This window comes from Schistocerca cancellata, chromosome 11, assembly GCF_023864275.1.
Source record: "Schistocerca cancellata isolate TAMUIC-IGC-003103 chromosome 11, iqSchCanc2.1, whole genome shotgun sequence".
Classification (NCBI taxonomy): domain Eukaryota; kingdom Metazoa; phylum Arthropoda; class Insecta; order Orthoptera; family Acrididae; genus Schistocerca; species Schistocerca cancellata.
In genome coordinates this window covers 71,027,104-71,048,339 of record NC_064636.1, presented here as the reverse complement: position 1 = coordinate 71,048,339, position 21,236 = coordinate 71,027,104, and the positions used below count along the sequence as shown (strand labels likewise).

Here is a 21,236-nt window from a genome sequence, read left to right as displayed (position 1 = left end):
GAACAAATGTAGAAACATGCAAGACAATACTGACACTACAACTTATCTTAAAAGTTCCACTGTCCAGTCACAATAACGTGACAATCTGTCAAAGGCCTGAAGAACCATCTTTCACAGTGCGGATCTCAGCGAAGTATGCAGGAAGAGAGGTAATGAGGTTCTGGATGGTATCAAACTCCAGTGCCACAGTCAGCTGCGCTAGGTTTCTCGGTTGAGGGTCCGCAGCGTGAATAGCCCGATCGAGTGGTCCGACAGATTCTCGATTGGATTTAAATCTGGTGAGTCCGGTGGCCAGGGGAGTACGGTAACCTCATCCCGGTGTTCTCTGAACTACGCGCATATACTGCGAGCCGTGTAGCACGTCGCACGGTTCTGCGGTAGATGCCATCGAGCCGAAAAAAAAAAAAACTGCGTGTAGGGACGGACAGGGTCCTTAAGGACAGATGCATAATTTTGTCGATCCACTGTGCTTCCCAGAATGACGAGATCACAGAGATAACGTCCTGAAAACATTCTCCAATCAATAACGCTCCGCCCTCTGGCGCAGGGTGTTTGCTTTGAGACGTTTCGTGCCACACGCAGCAATGGTCAATTATCAGATCGAGCGTAGAACACATTTCGTCCGAAAAGGCAGCCTGTCACCACTCGGTGGACATTGAGTTGCAGAACGTACGTGCAAATTCCAGCCTTCGTCGCCAATGAGCAGCAATCGATACGGGTGCACGTACCGGGCGTCTGCTACGCAACGACATTTGCAGAACAGTCACTGAGGAGACACTGTCGGTACCCCTCGGTGCACCTGCGCGGTCAGTTGTTCAATAGTTGTACGTCTATTCGACTCTACAAATCTCCGCAGCTGTTGTTCAGCCCGGTCGTCTGTGGCCCGCGGTGCAACACAACAGCCCTCGGTCAGGTTTCAGATATTGCCATTTGCCACGAATGGTATATACTTCGACAGTGGCGGCACACGAACAGTTTACAGACTGAACCGTGTTGAAAATGCTTCTACTCTTGGCCCGAATGTGAGTGACGGAGCAGGCCGAGACATCATGTCCATACACTGTAGAGGATGTCGGGCTACAACAGCCGTATGTGTGCGAGTGTTATCCTGTTGGAAAACACCCACCGGAATACTGTCCTATACATGGCAGCACAACAGGTCGAATTACCAGACCGATATACAAATTTGCGGTTGGAGTATGTGTGATAACCGTGAGAGTGCTCGCGATGACGTACGAAATCACACCCCGGACTGTAACTCCAGCTCTAGGTCCAGTGCGTGTAGCACATAGATTGGTTGCAGGCCCTCAACTGCTTCCTTATAACCTCCATATTGCCATCATCACCACAGAGGCAGAACCAGCTTTCATCTGAAAACACAAAAGTCCATTTCTGCATTACAATAACGATTGCACTGTTTTCCTGGACCCCCGAAAAGCCCTACATACCCTCCACTGCTAGTGCTGCCATCTGCTGCCTGTGAGTGGTTATTGCATGTTGGCATCAAATTTAGGTGGCAGTCAAATTAATATGAATGGACTGTGTACAATGAAGAAAGGCAAACCTATGCAGATAGCAATTGCACACTTAGTTTTTTAAAATGCTGACTGGAACAACCTTTTGAAATTATGAAGGGAGCAGTGGTAAAATACAGCGAGTGAAGGGCTATTTACAACTTGTACAGAAACCAGACTTCAGTTATAAGAGTGCAAAGTTCAGAGAGGAGAAATAAAAATTTTAAGCTTTGTCGATGACATTTTAATTCTGTTCGAGATGGCAGGGGACTAGAAAGAGCAGCTGAATGGAATGGATAGTGCCTTAAGAAGAGGTTATAAGATGAATAGCAACATTAGTAAAGTAAGGGCTAAGAAATATAGTCGAATAAGTGATTGGTTGATAGGACAAATCCTGAGGTATCAAAAAATTGACAGTTTGGTAATATAGGGAAGTGTGTGGGATAGAAATTGTATAGGGAGACCAGGACTTTGGCACACATCCAAATTTGATCCAATTTAGAAAATTATTATAGTGTTTATAAATCTCAATAGCCGCTCTACGAACGCAAGCACGAAATGCGATGTTTTCGATATGCCACTCGTCTCACTGAATTTTATTTCATGACCACCCTTTCAGTAAACTTGTTCAGCTACAGTTGATTTACCCGTATGTCCCATGAGGCAATTCTTGTGTTCAACCAGATGGGTGTTAACATTTCTTTCGTGGTACCAATATAAACCAGTCCACATCTACAAGGAATTTTATATACACCCACTGTAGCCAAAGCAAGTCTTATACCTTTTTCCAATCATAACATTGTTTTATCTTCCTGGTGGGTCTGAAGATAGTTTCCAAGCCATACTTGTTCAACACTTTCCCAATGCAATGTGTAATCTTACTAATGAATAGTAGGAAAACTTTCCCTTGTGTGGCCATTGTTCCTCATTGATCCTGATTCTCTCCGCAGGGTGAAGTGCTTGATCTATCCTCTTGTTAAAATAACCATTCTTCTTGAATTAGATAGCTTCATTCACTGGAATCATAATAAATAATGATACAACATCAAAACTAACAAGGATATCATCTCAGCCCATATGAATAGCAATATTTTTCGAACACATACAGTTGGATTATTCAGACATGGTCTCATCGCAACCTATTTTTAATATAATAATGGTTTTTATGAACAGATGGATGGGGTAGCTATGGGCAGTCCTCTCAGTCCAGCTGTGTCCAATTTGTTTACGGAGACCTTTGAGAAATCGATCAGCCAGGTGGTACCATTGTGTCGAGATACTTTCATGGTATGGACACACGGTGCCGAGGAGATGGATGCCTTCCTGATAAATCTCAACAATATAAATCCGAAATGCGCAACTTTTGGTAATCGAAAAAGATTTCCCAAAGAACAATACAAGAAACTTTTATAAAACATTCAAAAACAAAACTAACCGGTTACCAACCTCAAAGTCTTTGCTTCAAAGAAGAAAATGGCATTTGGCTGTTAACAACCAGGAAAATTGTAAGGTACTTGCTACTTATTTTGAAAAACTATTGAACTTTCCAGAACCAGCGAATAAATTCCAATCACAGCAAACTAATAACACCAACCCTAACTCTAAAGTACCTGATGAAATCAAAATAAATTAAGAGACTTAAAAACAATAAAGCATCCGGAGAAGATGGTATAATCACAGAATTACAAAAATCAGTTGGCCCTAAAACTATAAAAGAGATCACTTGACTAACAGGGCATATATGGCAAACAGAGAAAATACCCAAGGACTGGAAAACTGCCCTAATTCATCCACTGCATAAAAAAGGGGATAGAACCGAAGTTAATAATTACCGAGGAATCTCTCTTCTCCCAGTCACATACAAAATTCTCTCACAGTGTTTACTTGATCGAGCCCAAGAACAGCTAGAACCTAAAATTGGTGAATACCAAGCAGGCTTTAGACCAAACAGATCCTGGCCGGAACAAATTCTTACTTTAAAACTAATCCTCAGACACCAAAGGATTTCTAGTAACAATATTGCATGTACATTTATGGATTTTAAAAAGGCTTGTGACTCAGTTGATAGTGAATCTCTTTTCCAAATTTTAAAGGAACAAGGGCTAGATAATAAAACTCTAACACTGATTAAGGAAACATTAAACGACACTAGATCTAAAGTTAAAGTCATGGGAGGCATTTCTGAACCATTTGAAATAGAGACTGGTGTCAGACAGGGAGATTACTTTTTAACTTTGTTTTGGAAAAGGTAATTAGAGAATAGAGAGAGCAAAAGTAGATTCAAAATATGGACCAATCAATCAGGTCAGGTAGAGGTGATATTAGAGTGGATTGCCTCGCCTTTGCAGAAGATCTGGCAATTATAACTAGGGATGTTACCCCAGCTCAAAAGCGAATTGAAACACTTAAAGAAGTCATGCAAAGTTTTTGAAGACGAAATATGGAAAAATAAAAAGTGTATCTCAGTTGAAACACTTGGGGAAAATCATGCAATAAAATGATCTGGAAAAAACTGCAAATGAAGTTCGCTGTCAAAAGATGGCAACTACATTCAGATTAACACGTCGTTGTTGTGGTCTTCAGTCCTGAGACTGGTTTGATGCAGCTCTCCATGCTACTCTATCCTGTGCAAGCTTTTTCATCTCCCAGTACCTACATCCTTCTGAATCTGTTTAGTGTATTCATCTCTTGGTCTCCCTCTACGATTTTTACCCTCCACGCTGCCCTCTAATGCTAAATTGGTGATCCCTTGATGCGTCAGAATATGTCCTACCAACCGATCCCTTCTTCTAGTCAAGCTCTGCCACAAATTTCTCTTTTCTCCAATTCGATTCAATATCTCCTCATTAGTTATGTGATTTACCCATCAAGATCCCATCTCTGTGATCTAAACTAACCTGCAGTCCCTCATTAAAACCTCAGGCTTCTCATTAGGACTAACACTTCAATCCATAGGACTTCTTACCCCACCCAAAGCATACACACCCAACTTTTTACCTTCTACCTAAGATCCACAAACCCAAACATCATGGCTGTCTTACTGTCGCTAGCTTCAAAGCACCCACCAAATGGATATCTGCCTTGGTCAATTAGCACCTGCAACACATAGTACAAAGACTTCCCCCCTATATTAATGACACCAACTATCTCCTAGACCATCTGAAAACTTTGTCTGGCAAACTCCCATCACAGACCTTGCTTGTCACCATTGATGCTACGTCGCTTTATACCAACATCCCCCCACATACACGGTCTGACTGCTGCTGAACATTTCCTCAGTCAGCACCCATCTGATTCTAAACCTGCTCACCTTAATCAACTTTATACTAATCAGTAACCAACAACTACTTCACCATTGAGGGAGTAGACATAAACAGATTGGATACAGTCATGGATACTAGGTTGGCTTCTTCCTATGCCAGCCTCTGCATGGGTCGCTTGGAGGACTTTCCTGGGATCCATAAACCTTCAGTCCCTCGTTTGATTTAGATTTGATGACATCTTTGCCATACGGACTCACGGAGAGGTTGACATGTTAAAATTTTTAGGATCTTTAAATACCTTCTCGCAATTAAATTTCACATTGTCTTATTCTGAATACCGTGACACTTTCCTCGATGTTGATCTCCTCCTCACTGAATGCGAACTACACACTTCTGTCCACATTAAACTTCCTAACAAACAATAGTACTAACATTCTGATAGTTTTCGTACTTTTCATGTGAAAAGTTGCCTCCCATACAACCTTGGCATTTGAGGCAAACTGTTTTGTTCAGATGCAGACACTTTACAGCAATACACCACCATTCTCACCTTAGCCTCCACTGGACACAATTACCCCAACAGCATACAAAAGCAGACTTACTAGGCCATTGCGTCCAATCATGGTACTGCAGATCCCTCCAAAATACAACCTCACGGCACACCACTTACCACTCACTATTATCCAGGTCTTGTATGTATTAATCAGCTACTTTGACAAGGCCACGACTTCCTGAAAGGAGGTCCATTCTGTTAGAGATTTTGCCCGCCACACCTAAAATAGGTTTCTCATCGCTCTCTCAATCTCTGCAATACCCTTATCAGACCCCATGATCCTTCTGCATGTGTCTCCCTACCCTATGGCTCCTACCCCTGTGACTGTCTCCAGTTTAAGACTTGCCCTATATACCCTCCTACCACCATCTATATCAGCCCTGTAACTGGCAAAACATACACAATCAAAGGGAGGGCCACATGTGAAACAACACGTCATATAGGCTATTATATACAGAAGTGTTATGTAAACATTGTTCACCCTTTTACATGGAGATGACTACCACTAAGTTATCAGTTAGGATGAACGTGAATAGTCTGAGGGTGAATACTGGTGACACACAACATCCTGTTGCAGAGCATGCTCTACAACATAACAGTCATGACCTCGGGGCCTCTTTCACTGCCTGTGCCGTGTGGATTTTTTCTCCAGACACCAGTTTCCCCCTTCACTCTCCAAGCCAACCAACCAACAATACCAGTTTCTTACAAGGGAACCTCCCCATCGCACCCCCCTCAGATTTACTTATAAGTTGCACAGTGGATAGGCCTTGAAAAACTGAACACAGATCAATTGAGAAAACAGGAAGAAGTTGTGTGGAACTATGAAAAAATAAGCAAAATATACAAACTGAGTAGCCCATGCGCAAGATAGACAACATCAAGGAATGTGTCTGGTCAAGAGAGCCGTGGCCCCGTGGTTAGCGTGAGCAGCTGTGGAACCAGGGGTCCTTGGTTCAAGTCTGCCCTCGAGTGAAAAATTTTAATTTTTTATTTTCAGACAACTATTAGTGTGGAACCAGAGGTTCTTGGTTCAAGTCTACCCTCGAGTGAAAAATTTTAATTTTTTATTACAGACAACTATTATCTGTCCGTCCGTTATGTTTTCATCACTTTTTTGGGAGTGATTATCACATCCACAAGAAATCTTAAATCGGGCAAGGTAGAAGAACCTTTCTACCCATTCGACAACATATTCCTATCATGTGACGCACATGTCGTCACCAGTGTCGTATAGAATATATCAGACGTGTTTTCCTGTGGAGGAATCGGTTGACCTATGACGTTGCGATCAAATGTTTTCGGTTCCCCGTGGAGAGGCACATCCTTTCGTCTACTAATCGCACGGTTTTGCGGTGCGGTCGCAAAACACAGACACTAAACTTATTACAGTGAACAGAGACGTCAATGAACGAACGGACAGATCATAACTTTGCAAAAATAAATAAATAAAGAATATCACTCGAGGGAAGACTTGAACCAAGGACCTCTTGTTCAGCAGCTGCTCACGCTAACCACGGGACCACGGCGTTCCTGGGCTCACACTGTTCTTAATGTTGCCTATCTTATGCATGGGCTACTCAGTTTGTATATTTTGCTTATTGTTTTCATAGTTCCACACAACTTCTTCCTGTTTTCTCGATTGATCTGTGTTCCGTTTTTCAAGGCCTATCCACTGTGCCAACTTATAACTAAATCTGAGGGGGGTGCGATGGGGAGGTTCTCTTGTTAGAACTTTGCAGATGGGAACTAATGCTACACCGTGTCCTCGGTTCTCGCCACCAAACTGGCCTTAATTTACATCAATTTCTTCTGTCTCAGCATTTCTCCACAGTACCTATTCCTTTCTTCACTCCATTTTAATTTTCTACGTCTTTCATTTTCTGACCTGTCTATTTTTTGCCGTCCCTCTCCCTTCCCTGTTACGTACAATGCACTTAGCTTTCCACTCTTAATAACTCGTGCAGTAATCTCCGTCTTGCATATTATTCGATCTTCCACCTTTAAGCTCTCAGGTTTTCAAATCTAGTCCGGTGCAGTTCCCAACAATTAGTCTATCCTTCTCAATCCCAACTGGCAAGTTTCCCCTCACCGGCAGTTCTGTGTGACTTTTCCAAAATCTACCCATTTTTTTCTAAGCGTCTGCAGTCCCTTTCCTTCACTCCTTTCTTCTCTTTCAATCCTTCTGCCTGAAGAAGAGGACACTGGCTCCGAAAGCTTGCATAAGTATAACCTCCTCTTATGTGTGCGTTCTCCTGCGGGTGCAAGGTGAATTGACTTTTTTTATCTATCCAATTACATTATATTACCAAAAATTGATTATTTTTGTTGTTGTAAACAGATGGTAGTGGTTTCGTACAATTCTGTTCTGAGCAGTAAAAATTTAAATACAAGTAAGTGACCCTCATTTTTTTAGTAAGCCTCTCAATGTTCATCAGAAGAGTTAAGCTGCATTTACACCTGTGCTCCTCACACCTAGTTGCTGTGCGACCACACTCACTGCCCACGCAGTAAGAGTCACACGTGTAGGTGCGTGCCTTTTTTTCAACACATCTACATCTACATTTACGCTCAGCAAACAACCGTGATGCCACTTGCACGCTTAGAGTAGCAGATTGATGGTGACCAACTTTAAACAGAACTTGATTAATTTTCACACACGTTTATTAAAATAATAACAATCGTAAACCTTACTTAACTTGATTCAGGATGCTATTTACAATTGACAATCTGAAGTTCCTTTGGTCTTGGTACGTTAATCTTATTCTCACATATCTCTGATACTTGACAAAGTGTCTATACATTTATCTTCATGGCTATGTACAGGAATACGATAATCTTATTGGGCGCAGACTGAAACTTGACTATAGACTAATGCAGACTGGTACACACAAATGCAGACTGACTAACTGGAGGTCTGTACACTCGTTATAATACCTCGCGCGTTAATGTGTGATCCGCGAGGAGAATAGGTTCTACGTTAGCAGCAATCTCATTGGCTGCGTTACATATTAATACACGGATCGGGGGAAGCTCTAGTCTCTAAGACAGCGCCATCTCGTAGTGCGGAGACGGACGAGCGCTGCGCCTGTGTTGTTGTGCTTAGCGGGGCGCGCTCTAGTGGGAAAGTTGTGTACGCGCTGACTACGCGGAACTATGTACACAACACAATCACTTGTGAACTATGGAGCACAGGGAAAATGATTGTTTGAATGCCTCTGCCTGTGCTGTAATTATTCTTATCTCACCCTCTCGATCTTTACGTGAGCGATACTGTGGTGGTTATAGTAAATTCCTAGAGTAATCATTTAAAGCCAGTCCTTGAAAGTTTGTCAGTAGACTTTGTTGGGATAGTTTACGTCTATCTTCAGGTCTTACAGTTCAATTCCTTCAGTACCTCTGTGACACTCTTCCACGGATCAAACATATCTGTGACCATTCATGCTGCCCTTCTCTGAATACATTCAACATCCTCTATTAGTCCTATCTGGTATGTGTCCCACACACTTGAACAATTGTCTACAAGTGGTCACACAAGTGATTTGTAAGTGATCTCCTTCGTAAATGGATTGCATTTCCCCAGTCTCCTGCCAAAAAACTGAAGTCTGCCATCTGTTTTACCCATCAATGGAACTATTTGGTCATTCCATTTCATATCCCTCAGGGCATACGCTTTCCAGGACAACTGGGAAATTCGGGATGATACCGGAAAAAAACCAGTAATTTTTTATAATTCCAGAAATTTTTCATTGTCTTAGCTTTGAGTTAAATTTTTATAATTTTGATGGTAAGAACTGACACTCTTACAAAGAATTTTACTTTAGCCCACTACTGTAGACTAATACTGCAGCAATAAAACATAAATGAGAGAACACCAATGTAAAATGTAAGTTGCTAAGAAAACATGCCATTTACAACAACAACAAAACACAGTGTGCCCATAAGCATTTGCCGATAGCAAAATGAGTCAAAGGCTTTAGGAGAAATGCTATGTGATACCTAATAACAACTGCCTTCGATGAGCGTGGCATTGCAAATGTTTTTCTTAAAGGTCTTGGGAACATATTGCAAATGGTGGTTTGAGAGGTGTTATATTCAAAGTAAATTTCCTTTTATACAAGATGAATCATGTTAACCAGAAACTTTTCCCCTTTGGGTATTTGCTCTGCTTAACAGTTATGTGTGGAAGTGAGACATGGACGATAACTAGTTTGGACAAGAAGAGAATAGAAGCTTTCGAAATGTGGTGCTACAGAAGAATGTTGAAGATAAGGTGGGTAGATCACATAACTAATGAGGAGGTGTTGAATAGGATTGGGGAGAAGAGAAGTTTGTGGCACAACTTGACTAGAAGAAGGGATCGGTTGGTAGGATATGTTCTGAGGCATCGAGGGATCACAAATTTAGCATTGGAGGGCAGCGTGGAGGGTAAAAATCGTAGAGGGAGACCAAGAGATCAATACACTAAGCAGATTCAGAAGGATGTAGGTTGCAGTAGGTACTGGGAGGTGAAGAAGCTTGCACAGGATAGAGTAGCATGGAGAGCTGCATCAAACCAGTCTCAGGACTGAAGACCACAACAACAACAACAGTTATGTTGCTATTGGCTGACTGCATCACGTGTCATATGTTCTGAATGTCTGTTTTCATTTGTTCACAAGATTATGTGACATGGGCTATCAGTGGCTGACAATCTCGATTTGCATGCTTCGGAAACTAATGTGTTATATTTTGTGAAATTCATATTTATACTTTTGTGATATGAAAATGTGCAGTGTACACACTGCTACACATCAAAGGTGTTTCCAAAATGCATAACTTTTTTGCTGGGTTTCGTTTCCTGAAGTGCCAGGCAAAATATAATGTCACTTAACACAAATAAAGCATATTTTCACCCAAGAAAATATGTATTTTCGCCCAGAAAAAAGTATTTTTATGTGGGGAAAAATCCAGGAATTTTTTTCCTTGTCTGCATACACATTCCGTCCCTAAAAGGTGTTTCAGCCAGGTATTTGTATGACTTGGCCAATTCCAATAGTGGCTCACTGATATTATAGCCATACAATATTATGTTATTTTGTTTTGTAAAGTGCAAAATTTTACATTTCTGAACATACAGAGCAAGTTGTCAATATCTGCACAAAACTGAAATCTTATCAAGATCTCACTGTATATTTATGCAGCTACTTTCAGACATTACTTCATTATGGGTAACTGCAAAAATCCCTATTTTACTGTTAATATTGTCTGCAAGAAAAGAAGGAAAAGCTGGAAGGTGGAAGGAGTATATAAAGGGTCTATACAAGGGCGATGTACTTGAGGGCAATGTTATGGAAATGGATAAGGACATAGGTGAAAATGAAATGGGAGATACGATACTGCATGAAGAATTTGACAGAACACTGAAAGACCTAAGTCAAAATAAGGCTCCAGGAGTAGACAACATTCCATTAGAACTACAGATAGTCTTGGGAGAGACAGCCAAGGCAAACCTCTACCATCTGGTGAGCAAAATGTATGACACAGGCAAGATACCTTCAGACTTTAAGAAGAATATTTTGTTGTTGTGGTCTTCAGTCCAGAGACTGGTTTGATGCAGCTCTCCAAGCTACTCGATCCTGTGCAAGCTTCTTCATCTCCCAGTACCTACTGCAGCCTACATCCTTCTGAACCTGTTCAGTGTATTCATCTCTTGGTCTCCCTCTACGATTTCTACCCTCCACGCTGCCCTCCAATGCTAAATTTGTGATCCCTTGATGCCTCAGAAAATGTCCTACCAAACGATCCCTTCTTCTAGTCAAGTTGTGCCACAACCTCCTCTTCTCCCCAATTCTATTCAATACCTCCTCATAAGTTATGTGATCTACCCATCTAACCTTCAGCATTCTTCTGTGGCACCACATTTCAAAAGCTTCTATTCTCTTCTTGTCTAAACTATTTATCGTCCACATTTCACTTCCATATATGGCTACACTCCATACAAATACTTTCAGAAACGACTTCCTGACACTTAAATCTATACTCGATGTTAACAAATTTCTCTTCTTCAGAAACGCTTTCGTTGCCATTGCCAGTCTACATTTTATATCTTCTCTACTTCGACCGTCATCAGTTGTTTTGCTCCTCAAATAGCAAAACTCCTTTACTACTTTAAGTGTCTCATTTCCTAATCTAATTCCCTCAGCATCACCTGACTTAATTCGACTACATTCCATTATTCTCGTTTTGCTTTTGTTGATATTCATCTTATACCCTCCTTTCAAGACACTGTCCATTCTGTTCAACTGCTCTTCCAGGTCTTTAGCTGTCTCAGACAGAATTACAATATCATCAGTGAACCTCAAAGTTTTTATTTCTTCTCCATGGATTTTCATTCCTACCCAGAATTTTTCTTTTGTTTTGTTTACTGATTGCTCAATATAGGGATTGAATAACATTGGGGATAGGCTACAACCCTGCCTCAATCCCTTCCCAACCACTGCTTCCCTTTCATGCCCCTCGACTCTTTTAACTGCCATCTGGTTTCTGTACAAATTTAAATAGCCTTTCGCTCCCTGTATTTTACCCCTGGCACCTTTAGAATTTGAAAGAGAGTATTCCAGTCAACTTTGTCAAAAGCTTTCTCTAAGTCTACAAATGCTAGAAATGTAGGTTTGCCTTTCCTTACTCTTTCTTCTAAGATAAGTCGTAAGGTCAGTATTGCCTTACGTGTTCCAACATTTCTATGGAATCCAAACTGATCTTCCCCGAGGTCGGCTTCTACCAGTTTTTCCATTCGTCTGTAAAGAATTCGTGTTGGTATTTTACAGCTGTGACTTGTTAAACTTATAGTTCTGTAATTTTCACATCTGTCAACACCTGCTTTCTTCGGGATTGGAATTATTATATTCTTTTTGAAGTCTGAGGGCATTTTGCCTGTCTCATACATCTTGCTCGCCAGATGGTAGAGTTTTGTTAGGGATGGCTCTCCCAAGGCTATCAGTAGTTCTAATGGAATGTTGTCTAATCCCGGGGCCGTATTTTCACTTAGGTCTTTCAGTGCTCTGTCTAACTCTTCATGCAGAATCATATCTCCTATTTCATCTTCATCTACATTCTCTTCCATTTCTATAATATTTTCCTCAAGAACATCGTCCTTGTATAGACCCTCTATATACTCCTTCCACTTTTCTGCTTTCCCTTCTTTGCTTACAACTGGGTTTCCATCTGAGCTCTTGATATTCATACAAGTGGTTCTCTTTTCTCCAAAGGTCTCTTTAATTTTCCTGTAGGCAATATCTATCTTACCCCTAGTGACATAAGCCTCTACACCCTTACGTTTGTCCTCTAGCCATACCTGCTTAGCTATTTTGCACTTCCTGTCGATCTCATTTTTGAGACGTTTGTATTCCTTTTTGCCTGCTTCATTTACTGCATTTTTATATTTTCTTCCTTCGTCAATTAAATTCAATATCTCTTCTGTTACCCAAGGATTTCTACTAGCCCTTGTCTTTTTACCTACTTGATCCTCTGCTGCCTTCACTATTTCATCTCTCAAAGCTACCTATTCTTCTTCTACTGTATTTCTTTCCCCCATTCTTGTCAATCGTTCCCTAATGCTCTCCCTGCAACTCTCTACAACCTCTGGTTCTTTCAGTTTATCCAGGTCCCATCTTCTCAAATTGGCACCTTTTTGCAGTTTCTTTAGTTTTAATCTACAGTTCAGAACCAATAGATTGTGGTCAGAGTCCACATCTGCCCCTGGAAATGTCTTACAATTTAAAACCTGGTTCCTAAATCTCTGTCTGACCATTATATTATCTATTTGAAACCTGTCAGTATCTCCAGGCTTCTTCCATGCATACAACCTTCTTTTATGATTCTTGAACCAAGTGTTAGCTATGATTAAGTTATGCTCTGTGCAAAAGTCTACCAGGTGGCTTCCTCTTTCACCCGTCACCCCCATTCCATATTCATCTACTACATTTCCAAGAAGAATATAATAATTCTAATCCCAAAGAAAGCAGGTGTTGACAGGTGTGAAAATTACTGAACTATCAGTTTAATAAGTCTTGGCCGCAAAATACTAACACAACGCCTTTACAGACGAATGGAAAAACTGGTAGAAGCCAACCTCGGGGAAGATTAGTTTGGATTCCGTAGAAATGTTGGAACACGTGAGGCAATACTGACCCTACGATTTATCTTACAAGATAGGTTACGGAAAGGCAAATCTACGTTTCTAGCACTTGTAAGCTTAGAGAAAGCTATTGACAATGAAGTGATAATTAAATCAAGACCCTAAGCTGTCGACAGGCATTGATATATATCAACAACATTCTAAAAGAGCTGCATTGTCACCAATGGTATCTGTTCTTTAGGACATGTCCAAAAGAACAGATACCATCTTCATATAGCTTTTGACAATGTTGACTGGAATACTCTCTTTCAAATTCTGAGGATGACAGGGGTAAAATACAGGGAGCGAAAGGCTATTTACAATTTGTACAGAAACCAGATGGCAATTATAAGAGTTGAGGGGAATGAAAGGGAAGCAGTGGTTGGGAAGGGAATGAGACAGGGTTGTAGCCTATCCCCAATGTTATTCAATCTGTGTATTGAGCAAGAAGTAAAGGAAACAAAAGAAAAATTTGGAGAAGGAATTAAAATCTATGGAGAAGAAATAAAAACTTTTATGTTTGCCCATGACATTGTAATTCTATTAGAGACAGCAAAGGACCTGAAGGAGCAGTTGAACGGAATGGACAGTGTCTTGAAAGGAGGATATAAGATGAACATCAACAAAAGCAAAACGAGGATAATGGAATGTTGTCTAAATAAATCAGGCGATACTGAGGGAATTAGATTAGGTAATGAAAAGCTTGAAGTAGTAAATGAGTTTTGCTATTTGGGGAGAAAAATAACTGATGATGGTCAAAGTAGAGAGGATATAAAATGTAGACTGGGGATGGCAAGGGAATCATTTCTGAAGACAAGAAATTTGTTAACATCGAGAATAGATTTAAGTGTCAGGAACCATTTTCTGAAAGTATTTGTATGGAATGTAGCCATGTATGGAAGTGGAACATGGACGTAAGTAGTTTAGACAAGAAGAGAATAGAAGCTTTCGAAATGTGGTGCTACAGAAGAATGCTGAAGATTAGATGGGTAGATCACATAATTGGTAGGACATGTTCTGAGGCATCAAGAGATCACAAATTTAGTATTGGAGGGCAGCATGGAGGGTAAAAATTCTAGAGGGAGACCAGAGATGAATACACCAAGCAGATTCAGAAGGATGTAGATTGCAGTAGTTGTGTGGGTGCTGAATGACAAATTTTCAGAAAGCCACTGAATGTGGAAACTGATATGTTGAGCTGATGTTCATGTGTATGTTTCCCTACACAACTTCCTTCCAGGAAATGTAGCTTGAACACATCTTCACTGGCCTACTGCATAGTGAAAATAGAAAAGAAAGAGTAATATCAAGAAAATGGAGGGCAGATATTATGTGTAAGTTGGGACATTTTGGTCTTTAAAGAACTCCTTGGACTGTCAAATCTGAGACAAGAGCTTCCCAGAAAAATAACTTTATGTCTGGTGACAGATATGTCACCTTGTAAGACAAAATTTGTGTAACCTTACTCATAAATAACACTAGCTTTTACTCATTGTAGTACTGTGTTGAGTAATTTACATTTTATAATGAGAATAAGTAAGTGTGCTTAAGTAAAGTTGTATTGCTCCAATTAGTATTTTTCTTTTGAGTAAAGTTTCTACACCCCAATCACAAGATTTGATATACAAACTCTAAAAACTCTTAAATTCTCTGTAGACCTTGGTTATTACGGATATTTAATACACAAGTAAATTGCAATGTACACAGTCATATCCACACGGTACATATTTGTTAGAAACAGTACACATACAATTCATTATGTTCTGTTTTCATATGCGGCAAAATTAATGAACTACAATAAAGAAATGCACAATAATCCTCCACAAATTTGTCATTAGATCACACAAAAGCATGCAAAAAATTAAAATGTTTCAACAGTCAGTGGCAGTAAAACAAATCAATAAATGAACAGAAACATAGACTGGTGCATCACTGTTGCAAGTCCCTTTGCAAGGGACTCTTTCATCTTCGTACAATGGCCATACACATCTAGTGCACGCAAAAAGTTGCACAGATGTACAGGCACCTTTACGGAGACTCCGGACTTCTCAATGAAAGATTACACAATTTCAATGCAAGTGACTCTGTTTCAATTGTTTGTCATTTGAATAATATAAACCATGCAAGAAAGGCTAAAGAACAATTTTTATAGTAGCACTGCAAAGACGTGAATGAAATGATTGAGGTATGGAAACTGAAATATATTTGTACCTCAATTAAACAGTTCTTTGGAAATAGACAAATGAGATGCAGTGGTGTCCAAAATGAAGATGGAATGGTTTTTTACAAAGAGAAAGATGTAGCAGAAATGTGGAGAAAATATCTCGAAAAGCTGTATATAGGAAATAAGGAAGATCTAGAGCTGGAAAACACAGAAAAAGGTGATCCGGAAGATGGGTGACTATATCTTACAGATTGAGTTCATCTCTGCGGTCAAGCTGAATCCTAGGAAACCCACTGGTGGTGTCGATACGCCAACAGAACTGATCAAAGCTGCTGGATGACAGGTACACGATGGACTGTCACATCTCGTATAAGTTTTATAGTGAATGTGTGCCTAACTCCACAATATTTTTCAGTTGGTGTTGTACAATGTTCATAAATTTAAAAAAAATATCGTTTAAATAACCACTCAGGAAGACAAGACCAAACATTCTAGAATTTTTTTAATTTGACTGAGTATTGTTTAGTTTTGCAAATACAGTGAAGAGGTGAGAAATGAGTTCTATGGTAATGTCTCATAAATGGATGACAAGATTCCAAAATCCATGATAGTGGTATCCTAATTCTATGAATGGTGTACTAGCTATGCGAGACCAAAAGCAATAAACATAAAATACAGAAAACCACGACTTGCTAACATTACACTGTGATACACTACTCTGTGTTAATATTGATAACATATTAATATAATGAAAAACGGCAAATGGCAAAATTTACGGAAATTTATTTTGACTAAAGCAATAAGTATCTTACTAAAAAACAAAAAAGAAATATATGCACAAAAAGTAAAAAACCAGACAAGTAAATCAATTAGTAAACCTAATACAAAAAGGGAAACCAGATGTTGGCTTTCTGTTCTCACAAAATCATTGATCTGCGCACACTGAACAACATACACTGCTGGCTGTTAAAACTGGTACACCACGAAGATGACGGGCTACAGATGCGAAATTTAAATGACAGGAAGAAGATGCTGTGATATGCAAATGATTAGCTTTTCAGAGCATTCACACAAGGTTCGCACCAATGGCGACACCTGCAACATGCTGACATGAGGAAAGTTTCCAACCAATTTCTCATACACAAACGGCAGTTGACCTGTGTTGCCTGGTGAAACGTTGTTGTGGTGCCTCGTCTCAGGAGGAGAAATGCGTACCATCACGTTTCTGGCTTTGATAAAGGTCAGATTGTAGCCTATCGGGATTGTGGTTTATCGTATCGCGACATTACTGTTCGCGTTGGTCGAGATCCAATTACTGTTAGCAAAATATGGAATTGGTGGGTTCAGGAGGGTAATATGGAACGCCGTGCTGGATCCCAATGGCCTCGTATCACTAGCAGTCAAGATGACAGGCATCTTATCTGCCTGGATGTAATGGATTGTGCAGCCACGTCTCGATCCACAAGTCAACAGATGGGGACATTTGCAAGACAACAACCATCTGCACGAACAGTTCGACGACGTTTGCAGCAGCACGGACTATCAGCTTGGAGACCACCGTTGCAGTTACCCTTGACGCTGCATCACAGACAGGAGCACCTGCAATGGTGTACTCGACGTCAAACCTGGGTACACAAATGGCAAAACGTCATTTTTTCAGATGCATTCAGGTTATGTTTACAGCATTGTGATGGTCACATCTGTGTTTCGCGACATCGCGGTGAACGCACATTGAAAGCGTGTATTCATCATCATCATACTGGCGTATCACCCGGCGTGATGGTACAGGGTGCCATTGGTTACGCGTCTCGGTCAACTCTTGTTCGCATTGACGGCACTTTGAACAGAGGACGTTACATTTCAGATGTGTTAAGACCCATGGCTCTACCCTTCATTCGATCCCTGCGAAACCCTACATTTCAGCAGGATAGTGCACGACCGCATGTTGCAGGTCCTGTACGGGCCTTTCTGGATACAGAAAATGTTCGACTGCTGCCCTGGCCAGTACATTCTCCAGATCTCTCACCAATTGAAAACGTCTGGTCAATGGTGGCCAAGCAACTGGCTCGTCACAATACACCAATCACTACCCTTGATGACCAGTGGTACTGTGTTGTACACGCCATCCAAGCTCTGTTTGACTCAATGCCCAGGTGTATCAAGGCCGTTATTACGGCCAGAGGTGGTTATTCTGGGTACTGATTTCTCAGGATCTATGCACCCAAATTGCGTGAAAATGTAATCACATGTCAGTTCTAGTATAATATATTTATCCAATGAATACCCATTTATCATCTACGTTTCTTCTTGGTGTAGCAATTTTAATGGCCAGTAGTTAAAATGCATCATAATCATCCTCTAGATCCTCTCATTTGTTTTTTTACCACAAAAGTCAGAAATAACACTGCATCTACTCTGATCGAGTGAGATTTTGTATATCATATATATAGTCCAAGTAGCACACAGAAGATGTACTGTCACCACGAGATTTCGCTTTTCTTCCCCCAATTCTTTCTTATGGCTTTTAAGGTTTTGCACATCAATGTGCAAATGTTCCTCACTTGGGATGGTTCACATACAGGAATGGACAGTATCTGTTCTTTGTCTGATGGTTGATTAACTTCAATTGCTTTATCGGAGACTGAAGAAGGTGCCAGGGCCTCTGGTGGAACTGCATCTCTGTTAAAAGGGCATTATAACAGAAAAGCAACTGGAATCGCTCAACAGAGGAAAGTCCATTGGACCTGACGGGATACCAATTCGATTCTACACAGAGTATGCGAAAGAACTTGTCCCCCTTCTAACTGCTGTGTACCGCATGTCTCTAGAGGAACGGAAGGTTCCAAATGATTGGAAAAGAGCACAAGTAGTCCCAGTCTTCAAGAAGGGTCGTCGAGCAGATGTGCAAAACTATAGACCTATATCTCTGACGTCGATCTGTTGTAGAATTTTAGAACATGTTTTTTGCTCGCGTATCATGTCGTTTTTGGAAGCCCAGAATCTACTCTGTAGGAATCAACACGGATTCCGGAAACAGCGATTGTGTGAGACCCAACTCACTTTATTTGTTCATGAGACCCAGAAAATATTAGACACAGGCTCCCAGGTAGATGCTATTTTCCTCGACTTCCGGAAGGCGTTCGATACAGTTCTGCACTGTCACCTGATAAACAAAGAGCCTACAGAATATCAGACCAGCTGTGTGGCTGGATTGAAGAATTTTTAGCAAACAGAACACAGCATGTTGTTATCAATGGAGAGACGTCTACAAACGTTAAAGTAACCTCTGGCATGCCACAGGGGAGTGTTATGGGACCATTGCTTTTCACAGTATATATAAATGAACTAGTAGATAGTGTCGGAAGTTCCGTGCGGCTTTTCGCGGATGATGCTGTAGTATACAGAGAAGTTGCAGCATTAGAAAATTGTAGCGAAATGCAGGAAGATCTGCAGCGGATAGGCACTTGGTGCAGGGAGTGGCAACTGACCCTTAACATAGACAAATGTAATGTATTGCGAATACACAGAGGAAGGATCCTTTATTGTATGATTATATGATAGCGGAACAAACACTGGTAGCAGTTACTTCTGTAAAATATCTGGGAGTATGCATGCGGAACAATTTGAAGTGGAATGATCATATAAAATTAATTGTTGGTAAGGCGGGTACGAGGTTGAGATTCGTTGGGAGAGTCCTTAGAAAATGTAGTCCATCAACAAAGGAAGTGGTTTACAAAACACTCGTTTGACCTATACTTGAGTATTGCTCATCAGTGTGGGATCCGTACCAGGTCAGGTTGATAGAGGAGATAGAGAAGATCCAAAAAAGAGCGGCGCGTTTGGTCACAGGGTTATTTGGTAACCGTGATAGCGTTACGGAGATGTTTAGCAAACTCGAGTGGCAGACTCTGCAAGAGAGGCGCTCTGCATTGCGGTGTAGCTTGCTCGCCAGGTTTCGAGAAGGTGCGTTTCTGGATGAGGTATCGAATATACTGCTTCCCCCTACTTATACCTCCCGAGGAAATCTCGAATGTAAAATTAGAGAGATACAAGTGCGCACGGAGGCTTTCAGACAGTTGTTCTTCCCGCGAACCGTACGCAACTAAAACAGAAAAGGGAGATAATGACAGTGGCACGTAAAGTGCCCTCCGCCACACACCGTTGGGTGGCTTGCGGAGTATAAATGTAGATGTAGATGTAGGTTTACTTGACAATATTCTCCACCATTTTAGCACCATAATAATTAATGAACAATGTTGGAAAAGACAGATTGCTACTACCTTGAAGATGACAAATTAAGTTGTAGACAGGCACAAATAAACGACACTTACACGTAAGCTTTCGTCAGAAAAAGAAAGAGAAACACACACACTTCATTCATAAAAGCAAGCACACCTCAAACACATATGACTGCCTACTCCTGCAGCTCGAGCCAGTGTCTCTTAATTGTGCCTGTCTGCAACTTAACATGTCATCTTTATGATAAGTCGTAATCTATCTTTTCCTAAACTGTTGATATTCCTATCTGGAGTTTGCACTATCTAATAATTGATGAAAATTGTAAGTTTACTTGCCTATACACTTCAGAGAGTGTATATGTATGTGTAGCATCATTTTATGAACTACAGTAGAGCGTCGATTATCCGAATTAATTGGGGGACGTGGGTGTTCGGAAAACTGGTTTGTTCGGATAATCGAACTCTACATGTTTATTTGCCAAAAAGAAGTACTGTACAGTAAATTAATTCATAAAAACAGGCATCTTTTTTTTCATCTCGGGCTTCAAACCATCGCAAGGCAGTATCTAAACAAGTGAATGCCTCAGAAGCTGTCGGTATACTTTCATCTTCACTTTCTGGAGCACTGATTGATGAGATGCTGGCAGCGTCATCTTTATCAGTGACGACGTTTACAATCTGTCCTGCATGATTTGGTGTCCTGGATCTGCATCATCGATATTCATCCATTCATGAACGTCTTCTTCATCACATTCGTGTCAATCTATTTCTTTTAGCATACCGAGAATTCCGGACATATCATTCTGTTCATCATTTTCAATCATACCTTGTGAATTTTCTTCTGTGTCCAAAATTTTATTCTATTCTTTCTTCAAATTCTCTTCCTTTACACTATTCTGTGCTGTGCTGATCATGTAGGACGCGACTTTCAAGTCAATACTCTTATGATTTCTTAAGAGACTTTATTCTCCATCCTCTTCTCTTTCTAACAATAACTTACGCAACAATTCTTTCCCGAAATATCGTTTGAAAGTCTCAATAACGCCTTGATCCGTGGGCTGTAATAAGGAGATTACGTTAGGTGGAAGAAATATTACCTTTATGAATTAGTCTTTCTCATTTAAAATATCACGACGGATGGGTTGGTGCATTGTGAAGGAGAAGTAGTGTTTTCTCCCTCTTCCCATTCTTTAGCTGATGAGCTTTTACAGAGGGTACGAAGACATCCAGAAACCACTTCATAAAAATCGTACTATCCATCCAGGCAGTGAGGGGGATGACGGACGGTAGGGTGGGAGAGTAACAGGTGCGCGAGTGAGTACACAGTTCGGTTAAGCGGTCGTTCG

At 40.7% G+C, this 21,236-nt stretch overlaps 1 protein-coding gene across 2 annotated transcripts in view; it reads right to left on the bottom strand.

Annotated features, from left to right (window-relative positions):
• LOC126108621 (uncharacterized) overlaps positions 1-21,236 on the bottom strand; it is a 204,695-nt gene that overhangs the window by 102,168 nt on the left and 81,291 nt on the right. The window lies entirely within an intron of this gene.